Source organism: Oncorhynchus gorbuscha, linkage group LG06 (genome assembly GCF_021184085.1).
Source record: "Oncorhynchus gorbuscha isolate QuinsamMale2020 ecotype Even-year linkage group LG06, OgorEven_v1.0, whole genome shotgun sequence".
NCBI lineage: Eukaryota > Metazoa > Chordata > Actinopteri > Salmoniformes > Salmonidae > Oncorhynchus > Oncorhynchus gorbuscha.
Genome location: NC_060178.1, coordinates 65,714,264 through 65,734,526, shown reverse-complemented (window position 1 = coordinate 65,734,526; position 20,263 = coordinate 65,714,264).

Below are 20,263 nucleotides of genomic sequence, written 5' to 3'. Positions count from 1 at the left end.
ACTTGCAAGCACTTACAATAAACAATTCCGGACAAGGACATGGGGGGTAAAGAGGGTTAAATACACAACACGTAATGATGGAATAGAAACCAGGTGTGTGGGAAGACGAGAGAAAACAAATGGAAAGTGAAAAGTGGATCAACGATGGCTAGAAGACCGGCGACGCCAACCGCCGAACGCCGCCCGAACAAGGAGAGAAACCAACTTCGGTATATGTCTTGACATCACCCCATATGCTATGAATCCCCTAAATAAGATCTGGTGCAACCAATTAACTTCAGAAGTCACATAGTTAGTTAAATAAAGTCCACCTGTGTGCAATCTAAGTGTCACATGATGCAAGTATATATCCACCTGTTCTGAAATGCCTCAGATTCTTAAGCAAGGGGCACCACCAAACAAGCGGCACCATGAAAACCAAGGAGCCCTCCAAACAGGTCAGCGACAAAGTTGTAGACAAGTACAGATCAGGGGTGGGTTCTAAAATAAATCTGAAACTTTGAACAGCCCACAGAGCACCGTTAAATCTATTATTCGAAAATTGAAACAATATGGCACCACAGCAAACCTGCCAAGAGAGGGCCGTCCACCAAATATCATGGACCAGGCAAGGAGGGCATTAATCAGGCAGGAGCTGCAAAGCTCAACAACAGAGATTGGAGTATCTGTCCCTTGGTACCACTTTAAGCAATACACTCCACAGAGCTGGGCTTTACGGAAGAGTGACCAGAAAAAAGCCATTGCTTAAACAAAAAAAATAAGCAAACACATTTGGTATTCTCCAAGGGGCATGTGGGAGACTCCCCAAACATATGGAAGAAGATACTCTGGTCAGATGAGACTAAAATTGAGCCTTCGTCTTGCTGGCTAAAAAGCTTTGTCTTGCACAAACCCAACACCTCTCATCACCCTAGGAACACCATCCCCATGTTTTTCATCGGCAGGGACTGGGAAACTGGTCAGAATTGAAGATATTATGGATTGCGCTAAATATAGCGAAATTCTTGAGAATTTGAGACTGGGACAGAGGTTCACCTTCCAGCAGGACAATGACCCTAAGCATACTGCTAAAGCAACACTCAAGTAGTTTAAGGGGACACATTTAAATCTCTTGGAATAGCCTAGTCAAAGCCCAGACCTCAATCCAATTGAGAATCTGTGTTATGACTTAATGATTGCTGTACAACCGCAGAACCCATCTTTGAATAATGGGCAGAAATCTCAGTGGTTAGCTGTGCCAAGCTTATAGAGACATACCCCAAGAGACTTGCAGCTGTAATTGCTGAAAAAGGTGGCTCTATAAAGTACTCTTGGGGTGAATAGTTATGCACACTTAAGTTTGAATATGTTTTGTCTTATTTCTTGTTTGTTTCACAATAAACATATATTGAATCTTTAAAGTGGTAGGCATTGTGTAAATCAAATGATACAAACCCCCCCAAAAACTTGTTTTTTTTCCAGGTTGTAAGGCAGCAAAGTAGGAAAAATGCCAAGGTGGTGAATACTTTCCCAAGTCACTGTAGCTATATCAATGCCCTTTTGTCATCTTAATACCATATTGCATGGATAAAGCCCAGATACTTAGTCCAAATGGGCATTTTCCAATAATTTCTCATGTTAAAATATATTGTCATGTACGCAGTAATGTGACAAATCAATCACACTGCTTTATTTGGGCATATATCAAAGCCCTCTACATAGAAGGCTTTGGCCTTAGCAGAGAAGATCATGAGACATCAATGTTATTTTTATGTTTTCTGCCAATTACAGAAGCGCTCAAGGATTGTGTCATAGAAGATAAAAGGGCCAAATCTGCACCCCCACACACACATTGGAATACTGTATGTGAAGTATAGAGGACCCAGATTATTGGAACTGTGAGTCCTCATGTGTCATTGATAGACACACACACACGTTGAGCAACAGGACAAGAGGGGCCAGCATTATTGTTATTTTTTCCTTTATTGAAGTAGGCAAGTCAGTTAAGAAATCTTATTTCAGTGATGGCCTAGGAACAGTGGGTTAACCGCCTTGTTCAGGGGCAGAACGACAGATTTTTTTTTTACCTTGTTAGCTGAGGGTTTTGAACTTGCAACCTCTCGGTTACTAGTCCAACGCTCTAAGCAGGTAGCACCTGCTACCTGCCGCATCACATTGATGCGATTAACTCCCTATCGCTGAGCGTGTGCCCAAGAATTAACAGCTTTGCAGTGAAATTCGCCCCACACCCCACGCCCCTGTCCCCTGCCTTCTAAATATTAGTCTAATCGCAAATACATAGTGTAGCTTCAGGGAGAGAGGGAGGGGTTAGAGAGAGACAGAGATAAGCCAAGAGGATAAGCTAACATAAATTAATAACCTTGATGGAGATCTGCCTGTTGAACATCATTTCACTGGGAAAGTACCCTCACCGTAAAATCATACTCTTCATCTTGATTATTTTAAACAATGGGAAATAACATTGTTCTATTTACTACTTAACCTCTGTTTATTTTGATGTCTGTCGCCATTCAAATAAACCAGCCAGAGGACTAGCCAGAGGACCAGCACTGTGTACGTGTTTCAAAATCCAATGACATACTAGGCCTCGGATATAACGGCACAAACACACACACACACACACACACACACACACACACACACACACACACACACACACACACACACACACACACACACACACACACACACACACACACACACACACACACACACACACACACACACACACACACACACACACACACACACACACACACACTTTGATGTAAAATAGCTCATCAGAGGCATTTGCACCCATAAGCCTTTTCCGGAGTTCCAGGAAGAGGGGAGGAGAGAAGAGGGAATGTTAACTGTGATGGTAACCAACGGTAACCAACCACGGGGGACTTGGCATTCTGCCGGGCTCACCTCAGAACAGCTGGCTGTTAAACGGCCAGGCATAGAGACATGCATACTTAAAGGAAGGAATTAAAACAAGCGCTCTAATGACCACGTTGGAGTTTAGCTTCCTCCGTCCATGTACCTCTGATAGATAGACACAAACACGTGCAGAAATGGATTCAAAATGGAAAATCAACCCTGATTGCTGAGTGTGTAACTGTGCATACATGTGTGTGTGAGTGTGTGTGTGTTGGGGGGGTGGAGAAAGAGCAAGGGTGAGGACAAGGTCAAGAGAGAATGATTATCTGAAAGTTAATGAACGCAATGAATAGAGGGCCACTATCTTTGTTGATTTCCACATTGAAACTACTATTCTTTGACCATAAAACAACGTCTACTCCAGCTTTTCCTGCATTGTGTAGCTCAATTTAGTTCTTCCTGGAATATGGACGTGAACTGGGGCAAAGCAGCCTAATTTAGTAATTGACCAATCCGGCAATTCCGTTTACCTTAGGGAACAAGTGCTTTTACACAGGAAATAGTTATCTATTTTGAGAATATGGATTGCTAGAAATATCATTAGTATTTGTAAGCTTCCAATAGCTTCCAATAGGTATGGCCCAGGTAAAGACAAAATAAAGAAAGAAGGAAATGTTGAACAGTTGTCTCTATGAACATTCACTGTTGATCTGGTTTTGTATTGTTTTGGGCCTATACATAGGGTATGTGAAAAATTCAAGTAATTATGTTTTTGTGCTTTTGATAATGCCTTCTAAATGGTCCTTGAGTGGATAAATAAAGTTGTATTGTATCGATAATATCATCTACATTTTGTTTCTCATTCACCAAGACTATACCATCCATCTTCAAATCATAATGTATTCTTCTTTGTGATTGGCTGGAGGATTGGCTACGGAATACATAGCAATTCCTTTTCATAGTTCTCTATATTTCACACTACTGTCCATATGTTTCCATTTGGGCCACATTTCTGTCTCTGTTTGATAAAAGAGAGAGTTGATGTAATTACATATGCATTATGCCATGGATAAATGAATAAATTACTGATTAAAAGAACAATTACCTTTTCTACCCCCCAAAAAATAAATATATATTTCATTAGGAAATTATTTGCTGCAGTTACAATAACATTTTCTGAAAAAGTACTTTAAAGAATGGCTCTCTGTCTACCCCCTTGCTGACAAGGTACAAATCTGTCGTTCTGCCCCTGAACAGGCAGTTAACACACTGTTCCTAGGGCGTCATTGAAAATAAGAATTTGTTCTTAACTGACTTGCCTAGTTAAATAAAGGTAAAATAAAACGAACGATCCTACAGTTGTGATGTATGTAAACAGGATGTACCCGCAATGTGACTGCTGCCTATGTAACTACAGTACCATCCTCACTTCATTTAAAGCAGGACCAAGCAATGCATACTTCCTTCTGTAAGCTATTGTCCTCCTTTCTAAGACAAGCATAGCTATTAATAGAGAACATGAATTAACACTAATGCTATTTAGTCTTTATCAAACAGAGAAGTCTTAAAGCAAGAACCATTCAGGTGGAAATGACCTTAAATGTCAATTAACAAATTATCTTAGGTTTGCTATTCAAATTACCATTGGTCTTAGAGTTGAAAAAATAATTATATATATATATATATATATATTTGTAATAGTCTGACATCTCTCCCTTTAGACCATTAGAGAGTGATTTTTGAGGTATTATATTCATGAGGGGTTTCAGTAATTGGATTAAATTGGTTCCAGAATGTAGCAATTTATATTATAATATCCCATTACTTCTAATACTGTTCTTAATTAATTAGCCTTTTTTTCTTCTGATGTGCGTAAGTTGGCTCACGAGGAGACCAGTTTGAGTTTCTATAGTGTCTCCACTAAGTGCTGGTGTCACACAGACACTCCTGGACACAGAAGCAAAAACCATACCCATTCTAACAAGCACACACTTTCTCCTTACCGGTTTATGTACACACTGGTAATAGCCTGCTTATAAAGCTAGGTCATGGATGGAGAGTTCTTAAAGCACACATATAGATTTCTATTCTGTTCCATCTTATCACACACTGCCGCCAAGAGCACGGAGACAGGTTAGTGGTGTCATGGGAGGTGTGTGTGTGTGTGTGTGTGTGTGTGTGTGTGTGTGTGTGTGTGTGTGTGTGTGTGTGTGTGTGTGTGTGTGTGTGTGTGTGTGTGTGTGTGTGTGTGTGTGTGTGTGTGTGTGTGTGTGTGTGTGTGTGTGTGTGTGTGTGTGTGTCATGGGAAGATGGAACTAGTGTGTTGGTGGAATGAGACCCCCAACTGAGCAAAGTTCAATATCAATAGCATCATCATCATCATTTACATTTACATTTACATTTAAGTCATTTAGCAGACGCTCTTATCCAGAGCGACTTACAAATTGGTGCATTCACCTTATGATCATCATCACTACCTGTCACTCGTCCAACTCCTTAGTACGATTTGCTTTTAATATGTGAAAGTAATTACCACAAGTTCATCACAATTTTCATATGCAAAAATGTATACTGTTATGTGATGCCTGCAGGCTAAAAGTCAATGCTGTGTGTGGGTGGTGTAGGAGAGTGTGTGTGCTAGTTTGCACCTCTATAGCACTTTTACAGTGAATGTGGAAATGTGTGTGTGTGTGTGTGTGTGTGTGTGTGTGTGTGTGTGTGTGTGTGTGTGTGTGTGTGTGTGTGTGTGTGTGTGTGTGTGTGTGTGTGTGTGTGTGTGTGTGTGTGTGTGTGTGTGTGTGTGTGTGTGTGTGTGTGTGTGTGTGTGTGTGTGCGTGCGTGCGTGCGTGCGTGCGTGTGTGTGTGAGTGAGTGAATGTTTAGCATGTAGAAAAAACTGAAAGATCAAAGAGCAAGAAAGGTAATATTCTCCTACGAAGATTATTGGAAGTAGATAAAGTTGCTAAATATATAAATAAAAAGCATCATGTGCCAGTGTGTATAATTACTTTTGTTTTCAAATGTGACGCTCATGAATAATTACCTATAGCCATCTAACAAGCTGCCACCTCAAACATAATCTCAATATTTAATAAAGCAGCACAATGACGGCAGTGCTCTTCTTAGAAGAATGCTGGGAAGACACCAGAACAAAGGCTGTGTGTCTCTTTCATACCTGGTGACTGGCCGTGTAATGACACATGGCAGAAGGTAACGTGTTTACTCAAAGTTTTGCTTCAACTTTCCAAACAGAAAACATCTATTTTTAGTCAGTCAATTGAAGAAGCCAATTGGAATTCCAATTTAGAAATGTAAAAGTCCTGCTTGAGAATAAATGGCAAGTTGCAATTTTAAAAAATTATAGTTTCGGAAAATCTCTTGTGACTGAATTAAAATGGAATTCACCTCAACCGTGAACACCAGATGCCACTCCTGAACACCAGATGTAGCATAACACTAGCCTAGGTTAGCATAGCTTAGCATAGATGCTCCCTCCCAAAGCTACTTTCCCAACACGAGGGGGACTCTTCCCTATAGTTGGGAGACAGATCTTTGAGTTCTTTGGATTCTTTGATATCCATGTGAAAAGAGGCATCCGATAGACTGAACAGAGGAGCGTCCATATTAGCCACAACGAGAGGTGGGAGGAGGCTAATTTGGATGCTGAGCCTGAGAGCTCTATACTCTATACGCGAATGTGTGTATATTTAATGATGGAGCAAACGTTCTGCTTCCACCTCACTCTGCAGCAACAACACATTAAAGTGACTGTCAACCTCCACTATCCTATCCCTATGGTCAGCTTGTGCGAGTGTGTGTTGTAACGATATGCCACGTGCAAAGCTACATGCACAAATTCACTTGTTAGTCGCCATAGGCAATTGAACAAGCTTATCACGATGCACACAAATAAACAATCATCATGCACTCTACATTCGTATTATTCAAACCTACTTCACAGCTACGGCCCTTCTAAACAAAGCAGTCTAGCTATTGCTGGCAAACTTCTTAATTTCACAGAACATGTCTCTCCCCTAGCCAGTTAGCAGTGGTCTGAGACAAAGTTAAATATTCACGGAGAGTCGTCATGTCTCACCTTGAGTAATGTGGTGCTATTCTGGGGGCTTGTGCAATCGCTCGTCCACCAGATGGAGTGGTGTAAGGTTTTCACACCGGAGTAGCCTAGCCGCTCACAGGAACATGACACGGCGAGCCTGAAAACTTGGCCGCCGGCAAAGAAACGGTGAGGTGGAGGCAGAGGGGACATGGGGGCTAACTATGAACAGAGTCCATGAATACTTCACCTCCAATGTATCACTTTATCCCCCCCCCTCTCTCTCTCTCCTAACCTGTTCATCACCTCTGTTTGCCATATGGGACAGAGCCAATGACAGTAAACAGTGCCATATCCATCGGCAATGGGTCGTTATCGAATGAGTTTGTTTTCTTTTCGCCGGGGTCACCATAGCAGCTGGAGCCTGCGCTAATTTCTATAGGTACAATTAGACATCTGTCCAGTGAAATAGATTTATTTGAACGGTGCTCCCAGCTATAAAGGAGAGCGATTCGATTTTGTGAGAAAAGGATTAACAGAAATACATCCGGTTAATTTGACGTCTTAGGCAAACAACAAGTAAAAGGAAAAACACAGTTCCACTTGCCTTCTCAAAGTGATGGAGAGTGGGGAATGATGATGAGACAGCCTAGAGGGAGGAAGTCAGAGACCTGCCAGTGTAGCACCAGGACAACAACCTTCCCCCTCAATGTCAGCAAGCCCAAGGTTCTGATCGTCTCCTTGAACCAACAGGGGCGGGTGCACACCCTCATCCACATCGATGGGGCCGCAGTGGAGAGGGTGAGAGCTTCAAGTGGTGCTGACGGTCCAGTGCATCACATAGGGTGTCTAAGAAAAGACCAAAAAATGGACAAAGACTGGTCATCATACATCCGGCAGACGGTACCGGTGCATCAAGGCTCAGACCAGCTCCTTAACAGCTTCTTTCCCCTGGCCATGAGACTGTTAAATCGCTCATAACTACAGCTCCTCCTCACACCTAATGTAGGCTGAAGCTAAAATTATAATTGATTTGATTTATTACTACCACTACGCTGTTGTTTATTGATTATTGATTGCCATTATCATTAGTATCTATTTCATACTGCAACTATTCACAATTTAATCTGCTACTGGTCACTACATTACTCCTATTTACATGTACAGTACCAGTCAAAAATTTGGACACACCCACTCATTCAAGGGTTTTTCTTTATTTGTACTATTTTCTACATTGTAGAATAGTAGTGAATACATCGAACTATGAAACAACACATATGGAATCATGTAGTAACCAAAAAAGTGTTAAACAAATCTAAATATATGTTATATTTGAGATTCTTTGAAGTAGCCACCCTGTGCTTTTATGACAGCTTCGCACACTGTTGGCATTCTCTCAACTAGCTTCATGAGGTAGTCATCTGGAATGTATTTCAATTAACGGGTGTGCCGTGGAATTTCTTTCCATATTAATGCGTTTGAGCCATTCAGTTTTGTTGTGACAAGGTAAAGAAATAGCCCTATTTGGTACAGACCAAGTCCATATAATGGCAAGAACAGCTCAAATAAGCAAAGAGAAACGACAGTCCATTTTACTTTAAAACATGAAGGTCAGTCAATACGGAAAATTTCATGAACTTTGAAAGTTTATTCAAGTTCAGTCGCAAAAAATATAAAGTGCTGTAACGGCATTCTTCCTCCTTTTCTGAGGAGGAGTAGCGAGAAGGATCGGAGGACTAATGCGCAGCGTGGTAAGCGTCCATATCGTTTATTTTAAGATCTAAACTGAACACTATGAAAATACAAAACAATAAACGTGAAACGAACGAAACCGAAACAGTACCGCGTGGCAACAAACACACACATGGAAAACAAACACCTACAACTCAAAAGTGAAACCCAGGCTTGATTCTCAAGAGACAACTAACGACACCTGCCTCTGATTGAGAACCATACTAGGCTGAACTCAAAACCCCAACATAGAAAAACACACATAGACTGCCCACCTCAACTCACGTCCTGACCAAACTAAATAAAGACAAAACAAAGGAAATAAAGGTCAGAACGTGACAAGTGCTATGATGTAACTGGCTGTCATGAGGACCGCCACAGGAAAGGAAGACCCAGAGTTACCTTTACTGCAGAGGATAAGTTCAAGAGTTACCTGCCTCAGAAATTGCAGCCCAAATAAATGCTGCACATAGGTCAAGTAACAGACACATCTCAACATCAACTGTTCAGAGGAGACTGCTTGGGCCAAGAAACATGAGCAATGGACATAAGACCGTGGAAATCTGTCCTTTGGTCTGATGAGTCCAAACCACCGTGTCTTTGTGAGACACAGAGTAGGTGAACAGATGATCTCTGCATGTGTGTTTCCCACCATGAAGCATAGAGGAGGATGTGTGATGGTGTAGGGGTGACACTGTGTGTGATTTGTGGTGACACTGTGTGTGATTTATTTAGATTTCAAGGCACACTTAACTAGCATGGCTACCACAGCATTCTGCAGCTTTTCGCCATCCTATCTGGTTTGCGCTTAGTGAGACTATTATTTGTTTTCAACAGGACAATGACCCAAAACACACCTCCAGGCTGTGTAAGGGCTATTTGACCAAGCTGGAGAGTGATGGTGCTGCATCATATGACCTTGCCTCCACAATCACCTTACCTCAAGCAATTGAGATGGTTTGGGTTGAGTTGGACTGAAGGAAAGCAGCCAACAAGTGCTCAGCATATGAGCAAGTGCTCAGCAAACACCTTCAAAGACTGTTGGAAAAACATTCCTCATGAAGCTGGTTGAGAGAATGGCAACAGTGTGCAAAGCTGTCATCAAGGCAAAAGGTGGACACTTTGAAGAAACTCAAAATTGTTTAACACTTTTTTTGGTTACTAAATTATTACATATGTGTTTTTTCATAGTTTTGATGTCTTCACTATTATCCCAGAATGTAGGAAATAGTATAAATAAAGAAAAGCCCTTGAATGAGTAGGTCCATACTTCCGGCGCCGACTGAGATGGCCGCCTCACTTCGCGTTCCTAGGAAACTATGCAGTTTTTTGTTTTTTTACGTGTTATTTCTTACATTAGTACCCCAGGTCATCTTAGGTTTCATTACATACAGTCGAGAAGAACTACTGAATATAAGATCAGCGTCAACTCACCATCAGTACGACCAAGAATATGTTTTCCGCGACGCGGATCCTGTGTTCTGCCTTACAAACAGGACAACGGAATGGATCGCATGCAGCGACCCAAGGAAACGACTCCGAAAAAGAGGGAAACGCGGCGGTGTTCTGGTCAGACTCCGAAAAAGGGCACATCGCGCACCACTTCCCAGTATTCTTCTTGCCAATGTCCAGTCTCTCGACAACAAGGTTGATGAAATCCGAGCAAGGGTGGCATTCCAGAGGGACATCAGAGACTGCAACGTTCTTTGCTTTACGGAGACATGGCTTACTGGGAAAACGCTATCCAGGGCGGTGCAGCCAACGGGTTTCTCCACGCATCGCGCCGACAGAAACAAACATCTCTCTGGTAAGAAGAGTGGCGGGGGCGTATGCCTCATGACTAACGGGACATGGTGTGATGAAGGAAACATACAGGAACTCAAATCCTTCTGTTCACCTGATTTAGAATTCCTCACAATCAAATGTAGACCGCATTATCTTCCAAGAGAATTCTCTTCGATTATAATCACAGCCGTATATATCCCCCCCAAGCAGACACATCGATGGCTCTGAACGAACTTTATTTAACTCTTTGCAAACTGGAAAACATTTATCCGGAGGCTGCATTCATTGTAGCTGGGGATTTTAACAAAGCCAATCTGAAAACAAGACTCCCTAAATTTTATCAGCATATCGATTGCGCAACCAGGGGTGGTAAAACCTTGGATCATTGTTACTCTAACTTCCGCGACGCATATAAGGCCCTGCCCCGCCCCCCTTTCGGAAAAGCTGACCACGACTCCATTTTGCTGATCCCTGCCTACAGGCAGAAATTAAAACAAGAAGCTCCCACGCTGAGGTCTGTCCAACGCTGGTCAGACCAAGCTGACTCTACACTCCAAGACTGCTTCCATCACGTGGACTGGGACATGTTTCGTATTGCGTCAGATGGGAATATTTACGAATACGCTGATTCGGTGTGCCAGTTCATTAGAACGTGCGTCGAAGATGTCATTCCCATAGCAACGATAAAAACATTCCCTAACCAGAAACCGTGGATTGATGGCAGCATTCGCGTGAAACTGAAAGCGCGAACCACTGCTTTTAATCAGGGCAAGGTGTCTGGCAACATGACTGAATACAAACAGTGCAGCTATTCCCTCCGTAAGGCTATTAAACAAGCTAAGCGTCAGTACAGAGACAAAGTGGAATCTCAATTCAATGGCTCAGACACAAGAGGCATGTGGCAGGGTCTACAGTCAATCACGGACTACAAGATGAAATCCAGCCCAGTCACGGACCAGGATGTCTTGCTCCCAGGCAGACTAAATAACTTTTTGCCCGCTTTGAGGACAATACAGTGCCACTGACACGGCCTGCAACGGAAACATGCGGTCTCTCCTTCACTGCAGCCGAGGTGAGTAAGACATTTAAACGTGTTAACCCTCGCAAGGCTGCAGGCCCAGACGGCATCCCCAGCCGCGCCCTCAGAGCATGCGCAGACCAGCTGGCCGGTGTGTTTACGGACATATTCAATCAATCCCTATACCAGTCTGCTGTTCCCACATGCTTCAAGAGGGCCACCATTGTTCCTGTTCCCAATAAAGCTAAGGTAACTGAGCTAAACGACTACCGCCCCGTAGCACTCACTTCCGTCATCATGAAGTGCTTTGAGAGACTAGTCAAGGACCATATCACCTCCACCCTACCTGACACCCTAGACCCACTCCAATTTGCTTACCGCCCAAATAGGTCCACAGACGATGCAATCTCAACCACACTGCACACTGCCCTAACCCACCTGGACAAGAGGAATACCTATGTGAGAATGCTGTTCATCGACTACAGCTCGGCATTCAACACCATAGTACCCTCCAGCTCGTCATCAAGCTCGAGACCCTGGGTCTCGACCCCGCCCTGTGCAACTGGGTACTGGACTTCCTGACGGGCCGCCCCCAGGTGGTGAGGGTAGGCAACAACATTTCCTCCCCGCTGATCCTCAACACGGGGGCCCCACAAGGGTGCTTTCTGAGCCCTCTCCTGTACTCCCTGTTCACCCACGACTGCGTGGCCACGCACGCCTCCAACTCAATCATCAAGTTTGCGGACGACACAACAGTGGTAGGCTTGATTACCAACAACGACGAGACGGCCTACAGGGAGGAGGTGAGGGCCCTCGGAGTGTGGTGTCAGGAAAATAACCTCACACTCAACGTCAACAAAACTAAGGAGATGATTGTGGACTTCAGGAAACAGCAGAGGGAACACCCCCCTATCCACATCGATGGAACAGTAGTGGAGAGGGTAGCTAGTTTTAAGTTCCTCGGCATACACATCACAGACAAACTGAATTGGTCCACTCACACTGACAGCGTCGTGAAGAAGGCGCAGCAGCGCCTATTCAACCTCAGGAGGCTGAAGAAATTCGGCTTGTCACCAAAAGCACTCACAAACTTCTACAGATGCACAATCGAGAGCATCCTGGCGGGCTGTATCACCGCCTGGTACGGCAACTGCTCCGCCCTCAACCGTAAGGCTCTCCAGAGGGTAGTGAGGACTGCACAACGCATCACCGGGGGCAAACTACCTGCCCTCCAGGACACCTACACCACCCGTTGTTACAGGAAGGCCATAAAGATCATCAAGGACATCAACCACCCGAACCACTGCCTGTTCACCCCGCTATCATCCAGAAGGGGAGGTCAGTACAGGTGCATCAAAGCTGGGACCGAGAGACTGAAAAACAGCTTCTATCTCAAGGCCATCAGACTGTTAAACAGCCACCACTAACACTGAGTGGCTGCTGCCAACACACTGTCATTGACACTGACCCAACTCCAGCCATTTTAATAATGGGAATTGATGGGAAATTATGTAAATATATCACTAGCCACTTTAAACAATGCTACCTTATATAATGTTACTTACCCTACATTATTCATCTCATATGCATATGTATATACTGTACTCTACATCATCGACTGCATCCTTATGTAACACATGTATCACTAGCCACTTTAACTATGCCACTTTGTTTACTTTGTCTACACACTCATCTCATATGTATATACTGTACTCGATACCATCTACTGTATGCTGCTCTGTACCATCACTCATTCATATATCCTTATGTACATGTTCCTTATCCCCTTACACTGTGTATAAGACAGTAGTTTTGGAATTGTTAGCTAGATTACTTGTTGGTTATCACTGCATTGTCGGAACTAGAAGCACAAGCATTTCGCTACACTCGCATTAACATCTGCTAACCATGTGTATGTGACAAATAAAATTTGATTTGATTTGATTTGATTTACTGTATAGATATATTACTTTTATTATCATTATTAGTTAAACTATTTTGATATGTATTACTAAACTGTTAGGTAGAGCTTGCAAGTTAAGCATTCCAGTGTGCTTGTGCATGTGACAATAAAAACTTGAACTTGAACTGTGTGTGTAACAATATTATATTGTGGTGTATGAATAGAATAGCTGCATGGCAGCATAGATGCATGTCATGGCAATGCATTATAGTATGGATTTGAATTGTTGTTTGGTGTACTGCACTCAGGGCTAACTTTAAAAAAAATCAAATAACCACCTTGTCTAGCTCTCTTGATCCATACCTCATGTTACCTGACTGTCATCATCCTAAGGATTCTGGAGTAACATGGTTTTAGGGGTGATTTGTCACTTTTTGAGGTTTGTTTTTCTTTTCTCCTCAGAACCATATTCAATCAGAAGCGTCAACGTGTGATTCATCTGCAGATACAGGACTCCAGCGTTGTCATTGCCTGTGTGTTGGTACACCACTGTGATTTACACGTGCTAGAAATGTGTCTCAGCTTGACACGCTCTTATATAGACAGAAACACAATGTAAAGGCGATGAGGAAAGAGCCCAAGATGCTTAACGATAGAAAGACACCCCTCCTCGTGCCAGCCTCACACAGTTTCAACTTCTGCTGCTCAACGGTACAGTAACAAAAAATAGGACTTATTCCGTCTTCAGATTGACAGACCCCCCCCCCCATTCACATCCATCATGTTCATTTGATATTCAGAAAAAAATGTACCAGAAAAAGAATAATGCGCCTCCTGTATGACAATGTTCATTACCGATACATTTACATGGGATTTGCGTTTCAAACGGACAACTCTTTTGTAATCCTCCCCCCCCCCACAATTATGGAGAAAATGGAACTGTTCAAATGAACTATCAGTGAGCAGTGATGCATAGTAGTATCATTCTATCTTCTCTGTCATACATCACTCTATGAAGACAATTTGGTCATCAACAACTGTCTCTATTCACCAGACTGTTCGATTCTATAACGTCTGTCATATTTCTTTTTACATTGCGCCATAATACTATCTACGACACATATCCATTACACTCACAACTGAATTATCCAAGAGGCACAAAAAAATCCAAGATACAGTATAGAACATATTTCTAATACTTGGATGAAAAGTAGCCTGGATATTATATGAACATACTGTTGAAGTCGGAAGTTTACATACACCTTAGCTAAATACATTTAAACTCAGTATTTCACAATTCCTGACATTTAATCCCCTGTCTTATGTCAGTTAGAATCACCACTTTATTTTAACATTGCGAAATGTCAGAAAAATAGTAGAGAGAATGATTAATTTCAGATGTTATTTCTTTCATCAAATTCTCTGTGGGTCAGGAGATTACATACACTCATTTAGGATTTGGTAACATTGCCATTAAATTATTTAACTTGGGTCAAACGTTTTGGGTAGCCTCCACAAGTTGAGTCAGTTTTGTAGGCCTCTGTGCTCGAATACGCTTTTTCAGTTCTGCCCACACATTTTCTATAGGATTGAGGTCAGGGCTTTGTGATGGCCACTCCAATACTTTGACTTTGTTGTTCTTAAGGCATTTTGCCACAACTTTAGAAGTATGCTTGTTGTCATTGTTCATTTGGAAGACCCATTTGCGTCCAAGCTAAACCTTCCTGACTAATGTCTTGAGATGTTGCTTCAATATATCCACATTATTTTCTGTCCTCATGATGCCATCTATTTTGTAAAGTGCACCAGTCCCTCCTGTAGCAAAGTACCTTTTGCCTGAGCAATAATATTCAATATCATAGCAATAAATCCAACTCCCTCAGTCAATCACCTTCTTCTATATGTATAAAAGTACAGAGTGGTAGCTTGAAGATCACATTCAATCTGGAGTCTATCATGTAAATAGCCGGCCATCTTGGGAAGGTGATATGCAAAACAGCCCTCTCCTCTGTGTCAGGAACCGTGGAACAACGACATTAATGGAATCCTAAAAGTGGGAATTACTGCCCTTATCTGGCACAACGTTCTGAGGAGAGACAGTACAGGCCCTAGGGGAATCTCAATATAAAGCCATTCGGCTGGTTAAAAACACACTAAGCTCTGCCTACCAAAGTGAAGCGTAATTTCCTTTGATTTTCGGGGATGTATTACCACATAAGTATATATATATATATATATACATATAACATAACAACGTGTGTGAATAAATGTGCATGTAGTTTTATGGCAGCCAAAAACCTGATCATTTGAACTCAGTTACATTCATTCAACAGGGATTTGATGTTAGTTAGCCTTGGCACACTTAATAGCACATCGAAATAAACAATGATGAAGCTAATGATAATTAGCCCACAGAACAAGCAAGAGGATGCCATGTAAGATGATACAAAAAAGAAAACACCTCATTAAAATGACGTAGGAATAGAAATCATGTCTTACATATCCTGCTGGTTCGTACCATAGGAACCACAATATCATAGACATGTTACAAATACCCTTGCAACACAAATTCCCACACGAACCTATAATACTGCTCTTGGAAAGGCGAGGTTTTTCATATTCCGTGATCCGTTGCTTTGTATCCACTGTCTGTCTGTGTATGAAAGCAAACACAATAATATTACTTATAGCTTCACATACATACATGCCTCGTCAGGTCAACCTAGGTGAGAGGCAGAGCATTAGAAGCTCGTCTGCAATATGCACTCTGCAGTTTGCATTGTGTGGTAAGGCAATAAGGAATCATCCCCTCACACAAGTACAAACACACACACAAACACACCCTGCACATGTATGATGCACGGACACAAACACACACTCAAACACAAAAACCTGACAGGTGAACGCAAGCCCCAGTTTAGTTTAAATAGAAGTATGAAAACCAATGTCCCCCCCCCTTCTTTATTCATTGAGATCCGGTGCTCGGCATTCCTCCAGTTCTCCTTGCCGAATTTGAATAATACATGACCTGCCCTCTCTGTGACATCACCGTAGCAAGGCACTCTGACAAGGTATGAATCTTCTCCTACATACACTCCAGACACTCAGCTGCTCACAATCTATACTGTCAACAATTTATCAACGGGGCCGAGCTAGCGACTACTGATGCCAGGCTTGGAGGAGTAGACCATGGGTGTGGGTGCGTGTCTGTGTGTGGTGTGTGTGGAAGATAGTGTGTGTGTGTGTGTGTACGTATGAGTGTGTGAGTGTGTGCATGAGTGTGTGTGATCTAGTCCGAGCATCTGGCTTCTCACTGCTCCCCGACATTAGCGCAGACAGGAGAATCAGTGGACTATTGAATGCAATTACAGTGCACGGACAGACAATAAAGATTGATAGCGCTTTCTCCTTTTATCACACACCAAACATACCGGGGGTTAGGGCTCAGAGCCTTAGAATACCTGCATTCTAATAATGATTGAAAATATGCCAGGGGAGTGTGTAAGAATACATATGAAAAAAATAAAGGAATAAAACGAAGAGGAGGGAGGAGGGTTATTTCATATGCACACATGCATCGTGCACACATAGGCTGGGTGTATTGCATAGTATAATGATGTTGTGAAGGTTTAGAGGGGAACGAGAGAGAGAGAGAGGCCCTGGCATAGCCACTGCCTGTCCGGTGTTAATGATGAATGTTTACACTACATCGATCACGTTTTTTCAATCTGAATGATTAAGAGTGGTGGGAGTCGCCATGCATATTTAAACAAGCGCAAGATAATAAATGGTTGAGTCAACACAGTTCAGTCAACAACCTCCCAGCAAATACACTGACCTACTGGAGCCCAAGTTCACTGACCAAAACTAAGACACAAGCTCGGGTATATGGAGAGAGAACATTTAAAGAAAATACACATAGAGAGAGGAGAATAGAAAAGTATTTAAGTGAACAAAAAATGTCCAACAGAAGGACTTTCACAAGGTGACAATACCATACAACGTACAGTACCGCAGCACTGTCAGATGAAGTGGCAGAAAAAGAGGAGAGGAGGAGATGAGAGGAGAGAATGAGTGACAGAGTGATTGTTCTATTACGTGGCTGACTGGTCACAGCCCTATATCACATTGACGTACATGGGACGCTTTCTCAGGAGTGTGTTGCATGATGATTGTTGCATTCCTGTTATGTTATGTTATTTGAATCCGGTTTTCCAGAGGCCCCTTTTGTCATATCACTAGGTCAACTTGTAAACGTGTTCTTCTGTGATGGCATGACATTCATCCTTATTAAATGACAAAAATGTAATATTGGGAACAATTAATGAAACAATTAATTATACTGGGAAAAAAAAATATATATATACAGTAACACTAAATATGCTACGGTTTGGCCTGTGCGTTCCTCACTGCATGAGCGAGACGGATGTGTGCGACACAAAGAGGTGGATATTTGCATGCACACCACGGTGGCACACACAGTCACACTCGGTCGCACACACACAAGGTGCGGAGGGCTTTCTATGCACAGATAAGGCAAGCTGGCCTTTTTAGACCAGGACTCGGGATATGTAATCTGAAAGACTGTAAGACACACACACACACACACACACACACACACACACACACACACACACACACACACACACACACACACACACACACACACACACACACACACACACACACACACACACACACACACACACACACACACACACACACACACTCTCCCTCAGTGAACAGGGTTGAGCCAGATCACTGTGTTCCTACCTTTTATCGCTCTTTCTGTTTGGACTCGGGACTATTACACCAACAATGCATCAGTTTTACCCTCATTACTCTCATAGTGCATCAGGTTTACCCAAGTCTCCCCAAAGTACTGAACTTGCTTCATCCTCTTTCTTACTAAAATGGTGCACCACCTGTCTGGATTTGGCCAGGATTGTTCAGGTTTTGGTCACTAGAAGCACCCATTGTGCTTTTTTGACCCTTTTGTTTTTCCCTTGTTCCAGTTATTATTTGCACCTGTGCCTCGTTTCCCTTGAATGTATTTAAACCCTTAGTGTCAGCACCCGGTTACAAACCCGGGTCTCCGGAGTGAGAAACACTCACTTAACCAACTGAGCCACGAATAGTCGGCAGAACCCAGAAGATGAGGCAGACACAGCAGTACTTGAGTCGGTGTATTTAATGAAGTAAAAAGTGAAGTTCTTCAGGAAAACATGTAACTCCACAACCTCAAAAGGAATCCTACAAGAACAAAGGTAATCCTAAAGACAAAAAAGATAAATCCACAAGGTGGAAGGTAAAGCACAAAAAGCCTCGAAAGATACTCAAAAAACAAACAAACAAGAACAAAAAACAGAATTCCACAAGAGAGTCCACCGGGATCAACAAGAGTTCTCAGAGTACTAGGGCTGGGTGCTAACATACAAACACAGAGCAAAGAACAGAGGAAAACAAAGGGTTTAAATACAATCAGGGGAAACGAGGCACAGGTGCAAATAATAATGGGGATCAAGGGAAAACAAAAGGTCAAAAGGCACAATGGGGGCATCTAGTGACCACAAACCGGAACAACCCTGGCCAAATCCTGACACTTAGTGTTCCTCAGTTCTTTGGTCGGTGTTTGTATGTTAGCACCCAGCCCCAGCCATGCTGTGAACTTTTGTTTCTCTAGTTGGATTTTCTTGAGGTACTCTGGTTTTGTTCTTGTTTATTTTTGATTATTCTTTTGAGCTTTGTTTTTTCCCTGCTGTTTTTACCACTTTGTGGATTTTCCTTGAGGATATACATTTTTTCTCTTGGAATTACTTTTGATGTTGTGGATTTATATTTTTGCCTGAAGATCTTTTCCTCTTTTCTTTATTAAATCACTGTCTCACACCGGAGACCCGAGTTCGTAATCGGGTCCTGACAATTAATCTTAATGGTTGTACAGTCGTCTCAAATAAAACTGTGAAGGACCTCGGCGTTACTCTGGACCCTGATCTCTCTTTTGAAGAACATATCAAGACCATTTCGAGGACAGCTTTTTTCCATCTACGTAACATTGCAAAAATCAGAAACTTTCTGTCCAAAAATGATGCAGAAAAATTAATCCATGCTTTTGTCACTTCTAGGTTAGACTACTGCAATGCTCTATTTTCCGGCTACCCGGATAAAGCACTAAATAAACTTCAGTTAGTGCTAAATACGGCTGCTAGAATCCTGACTAGAACCAAAAAATTTGATCATATTACTCCAGTGCTAGCCTCTCTACACTGGCTTCCTGTCAAAGCAAGGGCTGATTTCAAGGTTTTACTGCTAACCTACAAAGCATTACATGGGCTTGCTCCTACCTACCTCTCTGATTTGGTCCTGCCGTACATACCTACACGTACGCTACGGTCACAAGACGCAGGCCTCCTAATTGTCCCTAGAATTTCTAAGCAAACAGCTGGAGGCAGGGCTTTCTCCTATAGAGCTCCATTTTCATGGAACGGTCTGCCTACCCATGTCAGAGACGCAAACTCGGTCTCAACCTTTAAGTCTTTACTGAAGACTCATCTCTTCAGTAGGTCATATGATTGAGTGTAGTCTGGCCCAGGAGTGGGAAGGTGAACGGAAAGGCTCTGGAGCAACGAACCGCCCTTGCTGTCTCTGCCTGGCCGGTTCCCCTTTTCCACTGGGATTCTCTGCCTCTAACCCTGTTACGGGGCTGAGTCACTGGCTTGCTGGGGCTCTCTCGTGCCGTCCCTGGGGGGTGCGTCACCTGGGTGGGTTGATTCACTGTTGTGGTCGGCCTGTCTGGGTCGCCCCCCCCTTGGGTTGTACCGTGTCGGAGATCTTTGTGGGCTATACTCGGCCTTGTCTCAGGATGGTAAGTTGGTGGTTGAAGATTTCCCTCTAGTGGTGTGGGGGCTGTG